Raw genomic sequence first — 14,129 nt, forward strand, 5'->3', positions numbered from 1 at the left:
GAGAAATAATAAATATTATGTATATATATAAAAAAGTTTGGGTTACTTAAATTTATGCATCGTTTCCCACTACGAAAGGTTCTGAAAGGATTTACAAGCAAAATAAATAACCAAGGTAAAAACACATAAACATGTTCCAAACATAGAATACAAACATTTATTTCATATCCTGCCTTTCTTCCAAGCTAAGCACCAGCAGGGAACAGAGACAGAAGGCTGTGGCAAAGCATTGCTATGACAAAATTTTTTGAAATACCCCAAATAATCACTCACATGATTCAAAGCTACCCCATGAAGGAAAAGAACACTACATATATGAAACTCGCATGTTGTGGATGCATGTTAGACTAGAGCCCTTCTCCACAGCATCTACTTTTCCAGATGCAGGGAACTTCCTTTTTTCTTTCTGTATGGAAGAATCATAGAATCATAGATTGGGAGGGACCCCTCAGGATCTAGTCCAACCCCTTGAAATTGCAGGAATATTCAGCTGTTCCATACAGGGATCAAACCTGCAACCTTGGTGTTATCAGCACCGTGCTCTAACCTACTGAGCTAGCTTTCAGTCTTTTGAGCCCCAATCTGCATGCAACCTAATGAGCCTTCTCCTTGACAGGCTAGCTTTCTATGTGCAGGGAATTTATTTAGACCAGCTATCTGAAATATGAAGGGTTCCACAGTAGGAATAGAACTAAGCCCCCACAGAACTATTTGACTGGGATTTTGTGAGCTGGGCAGGCTGACAGCTGATACATTGGCTCATGAAGAAGTCTCTCCTCCATTTCATCCCTTTCCTGTGCACTGGGGGTTCTGTACGTGCAAGAAATTTAAAACCCCTTTCTTTCAAATGGCCCCAGAAGCAGGTGGCGCAGAAAAACAGCCTGGGGGCTTGTCACACTGGTCAGGAAGAATACGTGTCATTATGCCACAAGCATACAAGACTGAATTGAGCTTCTATTATTTCAGTACCTCACCTGCAGCCACATTTTCAAATATTAGACCTTACCATGCAAGCACCACTGGCATGTCAGCAGAACCTCCTTCCAATTATGTGACTTTGGACAAGACCGTTTGAGCGTGCTTCTTTATATAGTTTTAGCTACCCATTTGTAAAACACAGAGATTAAATGGGCCTCGTCGTTTCCTGGGGTTTTGTGTTTATAACTGTCATAAAGTGTTTTGTACACCAAAGTGCTCTGTAAATTATTAGTAATTGGAACGCAGGCCTGTCATTTGCATACGGCGTTAATGGAACGTGCCGCTATTCTATTAAGGCTTACTGAATCCGGAGCAGAAAATGGCCAAGCAATAAGATGAGCAAGTTACTCTTTGGCAATCATAAGCTAATGCTGCTGTTCATAGTTCTTTTGTGTGAGGAGATGAAGTCAAATTAAACCCGAGAAGGCTGGTGACTTGGGGGTATAGTATGAAATTTCATTTTCTCATGGTTTTTTAATGATAGCTTAACTCCACATTTCTTCCAGAGTAGCTCAGGACGGCATACAAGTCACAACTCCATCTTCACATCAACAGATGGGACGCAGGTGGTGCTGTGGTCTAAGCCACTGAGCCTCTTGGGCATGCTGATGGGAAGGTTGGCGGTTCGAATCCCCGTGACGGGGTGAGCTCCCGTTGCTCTGTCCCAGCTTCTGCCAACCTAGCAGTTCGAAAGCACGCCAGTGTAAATAGATAAATAGGTACAGCTGCAGCGGAAAGATAAATGGTGTTTTCTGTGCTCTCTGGTTTCTGTCACGGTGTTCCATTGGGCCAGAAGTGGTTTAGTCATGCTGGCCACCTGACCCGGAAAGCTGTCTGTGGACAAATGCCGGCTCCCTCAGCCGGAAAGCGAGATGAGCGACGCAACCCCGTAGTCGCCTTTGACTGGACTTAACCATCCAGGGATCCTTTCCCTTTTCCCTTTACAAGTCACAACTCCATCTTCACATCAACAGATTGATCAAGGAGGCTAAGAAGCAATCGTGACTGGTGACCCCGTGAGCTTCATGTCCGAGGGAGAACTTAAACACACGTCTCCTTGGTCATAGACTAAGACTATAGACTATAGCAAAACTTGGTGATGCTCTTCATAGTTCCTCCACCCTCAGAAGCTTAGGGGATGGCGAGCCAAGAGAGGGCATTCTCTGTGGTGGCCCCTAAGTTGTGGAAGTCCCTTCCCACAGAGTTACATCTGGCACCTTCATTAATGCAGCCTGCTGGCTTTTGACGTTTGAAGTGCACAAATTTTGAATCCTTTAAAGAAGACTAGAAACCTTTTCTGGTCTATTTAAAAAGTTGTTTCCCATATGTGAAGACCGCAGCAGGGGTTGAAGCGTAAGAAAATAGCAGAGTATATTAAGAAACACATTACAGAGGATGAAAATAAGTAAGACGGAACCTTAAAATGTAATTGTATGCAATTTGGGTTGTAAACACTGATGTTGGGTGAGTGGGAAGTCACTAGTTTTGTTGAATTGGAATACAACTTTTGAGTAACACATGTAATTTTCAATATGGAAAAAGAATAAAATATTATTTATTTATCCTCAGCATAGTTCTTGGATGTTCCTTAGTTACTGAGTTGGAACTTTAGCACTTATCTTCTATATGTTAATTATACTTTTGTATTTGCATTTGTTATACAGTGGTACCTCAGGTTAAGTACTTAATTCGTTCCGGAGATCCGTACTTAACCTGAAACTGTTCTTAACCTGAAGCACCACTTTAGCTAATGGGGCCTCCTGCTGCCACCGCGCCGCCGGAGCACGATTTCTGTTCTCATCCTGAAGCAAAGTTCTTAACCTGAAGCACTATTTCTGGGTTAGCGGAGTCTGTAACCTGAAGCGTATGTAACCTGAAGCGTATGTAACCTGAGGTACCACTGTATTACAATCATTTTAAACAGGCTCAGAGACAAGTGTATAGGATTTAAAGTTGGATCCCAACTTTTTGTTACGTGATTATATGACGGTGGGGAAATATTAGATGAAGGGCATTGTGCAGATCAATGGCACCCTGCGATATAACTTACAGTGAAGCAGACGATGAATAAGTTAAAATAAGATGAACCCAAGAAAAGAATAGAACACACCGTGTTCTTCCTTTTTTAAGGATTAAAGGGTGGGGTCAGGAAGACCTTCCACGTACTTTCTTAGTCCTTTTAGGAAAGGGAGAAAAAGGAAAGGCTCACCCCACGAAGGAGGCTGTAGCTTCTTTAAAACGGATTGCTGAAGGTGAATCTTCCCACATGTACCCCTTATTGATCCTTTGATACAGAGAAAGCTGCAGTTCAAAGCATCCCACACCCTCAGCAGGCGATTTCCTACTTTGAAGTACCGGAAATACAGGCGCTTGATCTTCTTTGGTGAACCAGCACAGGCATTCGTTCCAATTGCAATGGAAAGGGATGTTAGAAGTGGAATTTAGCACTAAGAACATCTCTTTCTACATATATATGGATTTATACCATGATCGCTTACACAGCACCCACCAAGGGGTGGGAGCAAGCCTAAATTAGTCATTTTGAAGTCCCGATTCAGTCAGGAGGACAGGTTGGTCATCACAGCAACTTAATTTGCGTGGACAGGCGGAGTCCCCAGATCCCGAGCGGTCCCCCCCCCCCCGTCATGTGGAATAACAACTCAAGACAACGTGCTATGGGATTGAATTGGCCACAACTTTATTAAATTTCAAATGTGGGTAGACCTTGGCTCAGGCATTGGGAGTTCTCCCTCCCAAGTCCCCAGCCGGGGACCTAGGGAGCATCAGGGTTATCCAGTGTGTGTGTGGGGGGGGATGGGCCGGCTCTGGAGAACATATGTTCAAGCAGAGATAGCCGCCCCTGTTACGACGCCGCCGCAGGGGAGAGCAATGACGACCTTTCGGCGTACAGTCAAAGCTTCCCTTCAGAAACCCCTTTAACGGGGAACCCTGGTATCGCCGCTGCAAAGAGGAAGATGGACTAAAGGATTCCGCCCAAGGCCTGATACCGCCAAAGTTGTGACGTTTTGCTACAGGAAAGGCGAAACCTGCCAATGCAGGGCAATTCCTTTCTGGCCCTTTAACAGCGACCTTAGCGTAGCAGCGCCCGCATACCTGTGAAGAAAAGTTAACCAGCAAAACCTGTGAAGAAAAGTTAACCAGCAAAACCTGTGAAGAAAAGTTAACCTGCGAAATAAGACATTAACTGAGGGTGGGTAGGGTGGGAGAAGCTCTGGAGCCAAGTGAGGATTCCCAGGTAAGATCCTCCCTCTATTGTGTGGGCAGGTAATCCCTCCCCTACCTGGCCTGGTCTCCTTGGCAACCCTTCTCCCAGGTGGGACTGGACAACTGACTGGGGTAGGCGGAGACCTCCAGGTATCCCACCTGAGGGAAGGCAAAGCCAAGCCTATGCTGATGGAGCCGCTCCAGATCCAGGGGCTGCGCGTGCCCACGCAAAGGGCGCCCCCTGTTTTATGCGGGGAGCGGTCATTCTTTTTTCAATTAAAAATACAGTAAAATGGCTACATACAAATTCATTAAAACAGAGAACATGGCACAGAACAATACACTGGACTACTGCAATGCACTCTACATGGAGCTACCTTTGAAGGTTACTCAGAAACTACAACTAATCCAGAATGCGGAAGCCAGACTGGTGACTGGGAGTGGCTGCCTAGATCATAGAACGCAGGTCCTGAAAGACCTACATTGGCTCCCAGTACATTTCCGAGCACAATTCAAAGTGTTGGTGCTGATCTTTAAAGCCCTAAACGGCCTCAGCCCTGTATGCCTGAAGGAGCATCTCCACCAATTATTCTGCCCAGACACTGAGGTCCAGCACCGAGGGCCTTCTGGCGGTTCCCTCACTGCGAGAAGTGAAGCTACAGGGAACCAGGCAGAGGGCCTTCTCGGTGGTAGTGCCCACCCTGTGGAACACCCTCCCTTCAGATGTCAAGGAAATAAACAACTATCTGACTTTTAGAAGACATCTGAAGGTTTAGGGAAGTTTTTAAAGTTTGAATTTTATTCTGTTTTTAGTGTTTTGTTGGGAGCTGCCCAGAGTCACCGGGGAAAGCCAGCCAGACAGGTGGGGTATAAATAATAAATTATTATTGCTATTACTATTATATCCCACTCATCTGACTGGGTTGCCCCAGCAACTCTGGGCAGCTTTGATTAAACTGTTAGCATGGGCTTAACTAAAAGTTACATTTGTTGAAAGATTTTGACAGATTTTTCTGAGCACTTGGGGTCAAAAGAAAGTAATTTAAAACAACTGTAGTTGAAACATTTCATTCTGAATCTGCTAGACCAGGCATGTCCAAAGTGTAGCCCAGGGGCCACTTGCAGCCCCTGGGCTGGTTTCAAATTGCCCCCCAGGCAATTTTGAAAAAGCAGTCTCTTGCGGCCACCGAGTGCCTGCCCACCAAAGCCATTTCCTTTTTGCGGGCTCATTACGAGCTCTCCCCTCTGCACGGGGGAGTCTCCAGCTGCGTCACCCCTTGGGCTTGCCGATCAGCAGGTCAGTGGTTCGAATCCCCACAACAGGGTGAATTCCCATTGCTCTGTCCCAGCTCCTGGCAGTTCGAAAGCAAGCCGGTGCAAGTAGATAAATAGGTACCACTGTGGCGAGAAGGTAAACAGCATTTCCGTGCATTCTGGCACTCGTCACGGTGTCCCTTTTGTGGCAGAAGCGGTTTAGTCCTGCTGGCCACATAACCCAGAATTCTGTCTGTGGACAAACGCTGGGTCCTTCAGCCTGAAAGCGAAATGAGCGCCGCAACCCCATAGTCACCTTTAACTGGACTTAACCGTCCAGGGGTCCTTTATCTTTACCTTTTACCTACCTGGGCCCTCCAATGTTTTATTCAAGTTGGCATCCCTGGTCCCAGGAGCCCATAAGAATCCTTCTAACACTGCTTTTATTCTGTTTATTTTTTAAATTGTTGATATTATCATTGGTATTAGCTGTTAGTTTCTGTTTGCCACTGAGCAGCTGCTTAGAGTCACAGGACTCTGTTTAGATTCCAGACACATTCCATACTGCTGGAACTCTCACGGGAGACGAGAGACGGATGTGACATTACTGGTTTCCTGTTCCTTTGTTCCTTTGTTGTTCAGTTGCTCACTGCTTTCATAGAGAGAGGATGTATATTTCTTTGCTGTCTACGTAGTAAGAAATAAAGCATAGCGATGTAGCCATAAATCTCATCACTTTCGCGTGCTGTTTTGGATTCTCTGCTGAACAGGAATGTGCCTGAGGCCTCATCAAAGGCTCAGGTCGTTAATTATCATTGGGGGCGATTCCGAAGGACTCGGCCGGAGGAAAATGAGCTTTATCAGCTTGGTCGCAGCGGAGATCCCTACATTAGCGTCCTTGCTGTAGGGAGCCCTGAAAATGTTTCTACATTGAAGGGCATGGCCTAAATCAGAGTTTTCCAAACTTGGGTCTCCATCTGTATTTGGACTACAACTCCCATCATCCCTGGCTAGCAGGACCAGTGGTCAGGGATGATGGGAATTGTAGTCCAAAAAGAACTGGAGTCAGACCATTGGTCCACCTAGTACAGTGCTCACAGCTCTCCAGGAATTCAGACTAAGGACATTCCCAGCCCTACGCTGGAGGTGTTGGGGACCTTCTGCATGCAAGCCGATGTTCTGCCACTGAATCACAGCCCTTCCCCAAAGTGCGTGGCACATCTCAAAATAAATACATCACCCCAATGTGCTTCCAGTCTAAACTAGGATAGATCACACTGCATCAAAGAAATGAAAAAGCAAGCTGTGCTTTAGCTTAGCAAAATAGGCATCTCGGAAATAATTACACCTCTGCAGATAGTAGGCATCCCTGGGGTTGTACTCTGCAAATATTACTTTTTTTATTAAAAATGTAAAAAAACAAACAAACCCCACCATACATGTTGCTAACACAAATACGGATAGATGTTGTAGGGTAAGGATTAGTCCCTCAGCAATAAGCAAGCTAATCAAATCACTTCTCCCCCAAACACCTCCATGTGTTTCCTCATTGCATACACAACCCAGGAACCGCTCTAAACAACAGCAGCAAGGATACTTCTCGCCAAACATTGGAAAACTCAAGATTTACCCACACTGGAAGAATGGCAGATACAACTGATAGACTACATGGAACTGGCTGAAATGACCGGCAGAATCCGAGACCTGGGAGAAGAGAGGATTGAGGAGGACTGGAAGAAATTTAAGAACTATTTACAAAAGTATTGCAATTTGAGTGAATGCTAAATAAGATGCTAGATTAAAATAACTGAGCACCACTAAATTTAGAAGTTTTTAAGAAAATAAGTAAGACTGTGAAAATTTAGCTCCTTCCGAGAATTATAAGATTATGAAATATAGAAGGGATATAAGAATTTAAATAAGATGATAAATTGCTGACAAAATGTTACAACGATGAAAGTGGGAGCGGGAGATGTGAGGAAGTCCAAAGAAAATGTGAAAATATGTTAAGATAAATGTTATATTGTTTATTATGTTTATTTTTACTGTAAAACCCAATAAATTGCTTTAAAAAAAAAAAAAAAAAAAGGAACCGCTCTAAAGATGCAGTTCTTATACTGCGTTCAGCCTCTCCAAGACCGTAAAATGCATGAAGGAGCAGGGAGAGGAAAACTGCAGCAGGGATGTGAAGCCACCCTGCCGGGTACTTTTGCAGCGCCCGAAAAAGCTTCTGCTCCGAATTGCTGTGTAATAGCTCTTTAGAAAAGAAATTGGCTTTTCTTTATGACAAGGGAGCATTAAAATGATTGGATCTGAATATGCATAATAGGAAGGTGCTTTGTGCCACTTTTGTAGGGCTATCTCAGGGCAGGACAAGGAGGTAAGATTAATATGTCCTTCAGGCACAATGGGGGGGGGGGCAACAGCTTAGCAGGCAAAGTGCAAGAGGAGAGCCATGAACTAGCAGGGGGGTTGTGTCAGGGGGGGGCATAGGAAAAGCCATTAAATATTGGATGCATCATCAACCTTTACTGGTACAAGGATACCCTCCAAAATTTCTCCGATGAAAATAATAATTAAAATTTTGTAATTTATACCCCACCCATCTGAGTGCGTGACCCCAGCCACTCTGGGCAGCTTCCTACATATATAAAAACATAATAAAACATTAAACATTTTTAAAACTTCCCTATACTTAGCTTGGTTTTAGAACAGCTTAGTTCTCAAACGTTTTGGCTCCCAGACGCCACAAACCTGGAAGTGACTGTTCCAGTTTGTGAACTATTTTTGGAAGCCGAACGCCCAACGGGGCTTCAACAGCTTATGACTGGTTGCAGGAGCTTCCTGCAGGAGATTCCAAACATTTTGGAAGTCAAACGGACTTCTGGAACGGATTCTGTTCGACTTCCAAGGTACGACTGTATACTGTGTGTGTGTGTGTGTGTGTGTGTGTGTGTGTAATTTTTATTAATGTTTTACAATTTAAAATACTCCTTTTACATCCTTAAGATGTCAATGACTTCCCTTCTCTTTCCATGGTTCATCTTACATACCAAAAATCCCTGCATATTTTACAAAAACTTTACCATTCAGAATTCCATTTTTATTGCATTCATCAAAACTTATTTACATTGTTGAATTTACCTTAATGCTGCCAGCCTTTTCAGCTGGACACAATTATTTCCCATATATTTAATAAATGCTTTCCAATCTTCTTTAAACGTATGTTCTTCTTGTTCTCTTATTCTGTGTGGCAAGTCTGCAAGTTGTGGACATTCTGTCACCTTAAGTTGCCATTCTTCTTTGCTCCAAAGTTTCTCCAGTGAAAATGGGGACATCCTAAGGAAAAGCAGGACATTTCGAAATCAAACCAGAAACCAGGACTGTTTCTGTAAATCCAGGACTGCCCCGGGAAAATAGGGACACTTGGAGGGTTTGATAGTGTACAGAGCTGTACAGCATGAGGCAACACATTTAATCTTTTTAAAGCCCTAGTGAGTTGTGCAATGTTCACTTCTGAGACCGTACTCCCTGGTCAGTCCAAGAGAGGTGTTGGTTTGATGGGTATCAATGATGGGCTTTTGCTGGTGGTCCTGTTAATTATGAAATTCCCTCCCCCTAGAAATTCACAAGGCCCTGTACTTGTCGTTTTTAAAGGGGAACTCATAAGACATTCTTATTTCAATCAGCTTTTTAAAATTATGTATAGTGATGTATGGAAGTGAGAGCTGGACCAAAAAGAAGGCTGATCGCTGAAGAATTGATGCTTTTGAATTCTGGTGCTGGAGGAGACTCTGGAGAGTCCCATGGACTGCAAGAAGATCAAACCTCTCCATTCTGAAGGAAATCAGCCCTGAGTGCTCACTGGAAGGACAGATCGTGAAGCTGAGGCTCCAATACTTTGGCCACCTCATGAGAAGAGAAGACTCCCTGAAAAAGACCCTGATGTTGGGAAAGATGGAGGGCACAAGGAGAAGGGGACGACAGAGGATGAGATGGCTGGACAGTGTTCTTGAAGCTACCAGCATGAGTTTGACCAAACTGCGGGAGGCAGTGGAAGACAGGAGTGTCTGGCATGCTGTGGTCCAGGGGGTCACGAAGAGTCGGACACGACTAAACAAATAAACAACAACAATTGAGGAATTGCCACTGCTCATTTTAGCCCAGTGCAATGTAGACTTTAATCTGATGCTCATATATACACTGGTACACCCACATTAAGGCTGCAGGGTTCCCTGAAATGTGGTTTTTAAAAGTCACTTAATAAAAGAAAGGAATTATGGGACTCACTCTGCCTATTAATTTCAACAGGTCTCAGAAGTGCCGCTTCAGCTGGATTGTATTCAGAGTTTCATTGTCAGGTTGTTAATATCTAGCTTTTTTTTTTTTAATATTTTTTATTAACCGACCAATATCAAATCACATCACATAAATTCCGAATTACAAAGCCAAATTTTAAATTTTTGTTGAGGGGACCCATATTTCAAGTTCTGAGGGGGGATTCCAATCATCTTCTTGCTGCTGCGTTAATATCCACAAATCTGTCCAATAATATTCATAATTCTATCCAGTCTTATCTTGCTGTTTCCACATCTCATCTTGTTCGTATATTTTTATTTTTTCCTTTATGATCTCTTCTCATAATCTCCTTAAGCAGGTAAGCACCAATTATAATCCTGTGTGAATTTTCCGTTCGTCCAATCCTCATATCAAGATGGTTTCCATATATCATCGCTTTCATAAATAACATCACTCTTTCCATCATTAATCTCGCAGATCTGTCGCTCTTAAGCCCCCCTGAAGAGGCTCCCCCACAATATAAAAACAACTCTGTTCCTCCTCCCAGGCTTAAGTCCTCCGACAGAACTTGCCAACATGGTGACAGTATTTTTTACTGCATCATTCCAAAGCTCTTATACTTTCCACGATCTTCTTAAAACATGCTTTGGTTAGAAAATTATCTCCACACAGACTTAAATCCACAGCTTAAGTCATTTAAATGGCATTTCTGACTTGTGGGGGGGGGGATTCTTGGTTAATCACATAGAGGAAAGAAAGGAAAGTTTTTTCCCCTCCCCCATCCAGTCCTTGCTGAACATACCGAGCCTTGGTGTGTCTTCTCATGATTTATTCTTGTTCCTCCGACCCGTCTTGTTTATCAGAGATCTCTTCAGTTAGCAGTCTTTACTCCCCCTTCTTCCTTGAAATATGTGCATTCGCTTCCTCCTAATTGTTTCTTTTGAAGTTACTGCAGCTAGGGGCGCAGACCAGAGACAGCGTCCAGGAGCGCCGAGATCCACAGGAGGGCTTTCTGCCTAGTGCCCCCATCCCCACAAATTCGGGGGTGGTGTAGGGCACAGCAGGCAAGGGCAGCCCCCCCACAACCTTGGGGGGGGTAGGGAGGCTATTTACTCCCATCACAGCCTCCTAATTACCTCATGTGGGTCGGAGAGATGTTATTGTCAGCCATCTTCCGATGCGCCCCTAGTGGCCCCCTCGTTAATATCTAGCTTTAGGTATTTAAAGTATCCAGAAGTTTAGGGTCTTCAAGAACTTTTGACAGCTGCTGCTATATTATGCATTTATGTATTTTACTGTGAAGGCACATGAGGCTTTACACTGTAAGAAAAGACAGGCCATTGACACAAGTAGGTTTCAGTATAAAATGTAACCTAGATTGTGAGTCTTAATGAAAGAGCTGGTGTGGGTTCTGCCAGCAGAAACCTGCATAAGGACTTCTGCTAGCACAGTGGGGCTTCCCAACCCCTCTCCTGCCCCCAAAATTGGTTCTTTGGGGTCAGGAGAACCCTCAGAGCAGCGTGTGCAGGGAGGAAAGGAGGGATTGTTCTGTCTGGCAAGGCAAAAAACTTGCCCTGATAGAATGATTGCCGTAGTGCCATGTTGAATTCCTCCTTAAGTACGTTTGTTATTATTATGGAATAAAGGTAAAAGGTAAAGGTACCCCTGACCATTAGGTCCAGTCATGGACGACTCTGAGGTTGTGAGCTCATCTCACTCTATAGGCCAAGGGAGCCGGCGTTTGTCCGCAGACACCTTCCGGGTCATGTGGCCAGCATGACTAAGCTGCTTCTGGCGAACCAGAGCAGTGCACGGAAACACCATTTACCTTCCCGCCGGAGTGGTACCTATTTATCTACTTGCACTTTGACGTGCTTTCAAACTGCTAGGTGGGCAGGAGCTGGGACTAAACAACGGGAGCTCACCCCGTCGTGGGGATTCGAACTGCCAACCTTCTGATCAGCAAGACCTAGGCTCTGTGGTTTAGACCACAGCACCACCCACATCCCTCATTATTATGGAATAGGATGTCTCTATTTTCATCAGAGACGCTATGCCTTACAGGCTGTTCTTGTAGGCTGTACAGATAAATATTGTGATGCCCAGGGGCTCCCAGTAGGCCCTTGTGGCTTCCTGAATGGTCCCCATCCCAAGGATGATAAGAATCATAGACTAGGGTCATATAGTCCAACCCCCTGCAATGCAGGAATCTCAACTAAAGCATCCATCTTACGTTCTTCTTATGTTCGTAGTGTAATGGCGCCAAACATCAGCCTTTCTGGAGCTGAACTTGCCAGATTTTTTTTTGCAGGTTTTTCCAGCTGGTGGGAGACTGAAAGCTAAAACCCCACAAACTAGATTATTGCTGTATTTCTCTCCCAGCGATGCTGAGTCCTCACAAATCAATGGAAGCTGCATGTGGCAGGCTCCTGTAAAGAAATACCCATTGTATCTCTGATTTAATCGATTTGTTTTTGCTGAATTGTCTCAGGCTCCTCATTAAAGGGTCCTCACTGCAGGCTTCCTTCTTTTCACTGGAAAATCTGTTTTCTGATATCCATCCCAGCCACATAAGAGCCTGCTTAAATGGCAGCTGCATGCTGACCTGGTATGTATCCATTTGCAGCTCCTTTCCCTCTTTTTGTGGATGGATGTGGAACATGGCAAACTTGGCAGTCGAATAATATAGGAGAATGTATCATTGTCCCTGCCTCAAATGGTGGAGGAGTCTTCCTCCTCAGCCAACCTAAGAGACTCCAGGGTGATTGGGGGGGGGGGTGCAGTTACTGTGTTATGGGAGTCCATGAGACATGGGTGTACTTCCCTAGCTCTACAGATCCTTTTTGTGGGAATTTTCAGTCAAGATAACCCAGCATGTTTGCTAAATAAGGATGTGAAAGGGTTAAGACTCACAGAGTTCCTGATTACTAGAGAGGTCACTGTGTGAGGTCACTTCCCTTGAGTTAAGGAAATGCTTAAAAAGGAGTTTACATCCTGCTGGAGTGTGGGCTCAGCAGGTACCTGGCCGTGTCAGTTTCTGACTCCAACCCTCACTGGGGTGTGCAGTTCTGCATTGCCAACAAGAGGATTTGCATCACCAAGAAAATACAATGAAAGAGGACACCAATTTGCATAAAATTTGGAAAATTAAAAAAATGGCCAAAAAATTGCATATCACTGTTTTTTGACAATCCACCTCCTCCCCACAAGGCAGGTCATTTTATTATCCCAGTTTGGATCGACATTGGATTTAAAATTAGTATTAATGTTTGAAATTGTTTTAATTGTTAGTATTGTTAGTGTTAAATTGCTTGAAGATACTATATAGGGAGTGATTGCTAAACAGAAACACACATGCACAGATAAATAGATGATAGATAGATATAGATAGATAGATAGATAGATAGATAGATAGATAGATAGATATAGATGGATGATAGAGAGATAGATAGATATAGATAGATAGATAGATAGATGATAGATAGATAGATGATAGATAGATAGATAGAGATAGATAGATAGAGATAGATAGATAGATAGATAGATAGATAGATAGAGATAGATAGATAGATAGATAGATAGATAGATAGAGATAGATAGATATAGATAGATAGATAGATAGATAGATAGATAGATAGATAGATGATAGATATATAGATAGATAGATGATAGATAGATATGATTCTGCTATGTTATTGTTTCAGGTGAAACTGAATCATTCAATTTCAGTCCGGGGTTGAGTATCTGTTTGCTTGCCAAAGGTCCAGTTCAATCTCCATCAGTTCCAGGTAGGTCTGGGAGAGACCTCTGTCTAGAACTTTTTCATTTCATTCCTGTTCTTTGTGATGGGCTCTCTGACAAGACGGAGCTTCATCCAGGAGAAATGCCGCAGTGACATTGGCACACAGCAACCTGCTATCTCTCTCAATGCAGCCCCAGAAGCGTCTTCCAAGACCTTTCAGGTGCAAGACTCAGGTCTTTCAGGAAAGGTTAGTTTTACCTTCTGCCTGCTAATCAGTCATCCTCTAATGCTGGCCTTCACAACAAAGCATCAAGGTTTTTTTTTACGGATTCTTCTTTTCTTCCCCTTTTTCAGGATCATCAAATTGCTGCGGCCTCAATGCCAGCAATCAATTTGATTGCCAGTCAGACCTCTGACCCTTCCTCTCTTGCTAAAGCTTTTCACAGACAATTATTGATTTGCTGCACTGGATTAAAACGGGGCTTAAACTCCATCATCGATAAATCAAAGCACCTTTCTCCTGAGAACTGGACTATGATCTTTTTATAATGTTTTAATTTGTTGGAAGCCGCCCAGTGACCGGGGTAACCTAGTCAGATGAGCAGCAGCACCATAATTTGGTGGCTTTCAG

This window comes from Podarcis pityusensis, assembly GCF_964106645.2.
Source record: "Podarcis pityusensis genome assembly, chromosome: 17".
NCBI classification, from domain to species: Eukaryota; Metazoa; Chordata; class Lepidosauria; order Squamata; family Lacertidae; genus Podarcis; species Podarcis pityusensis.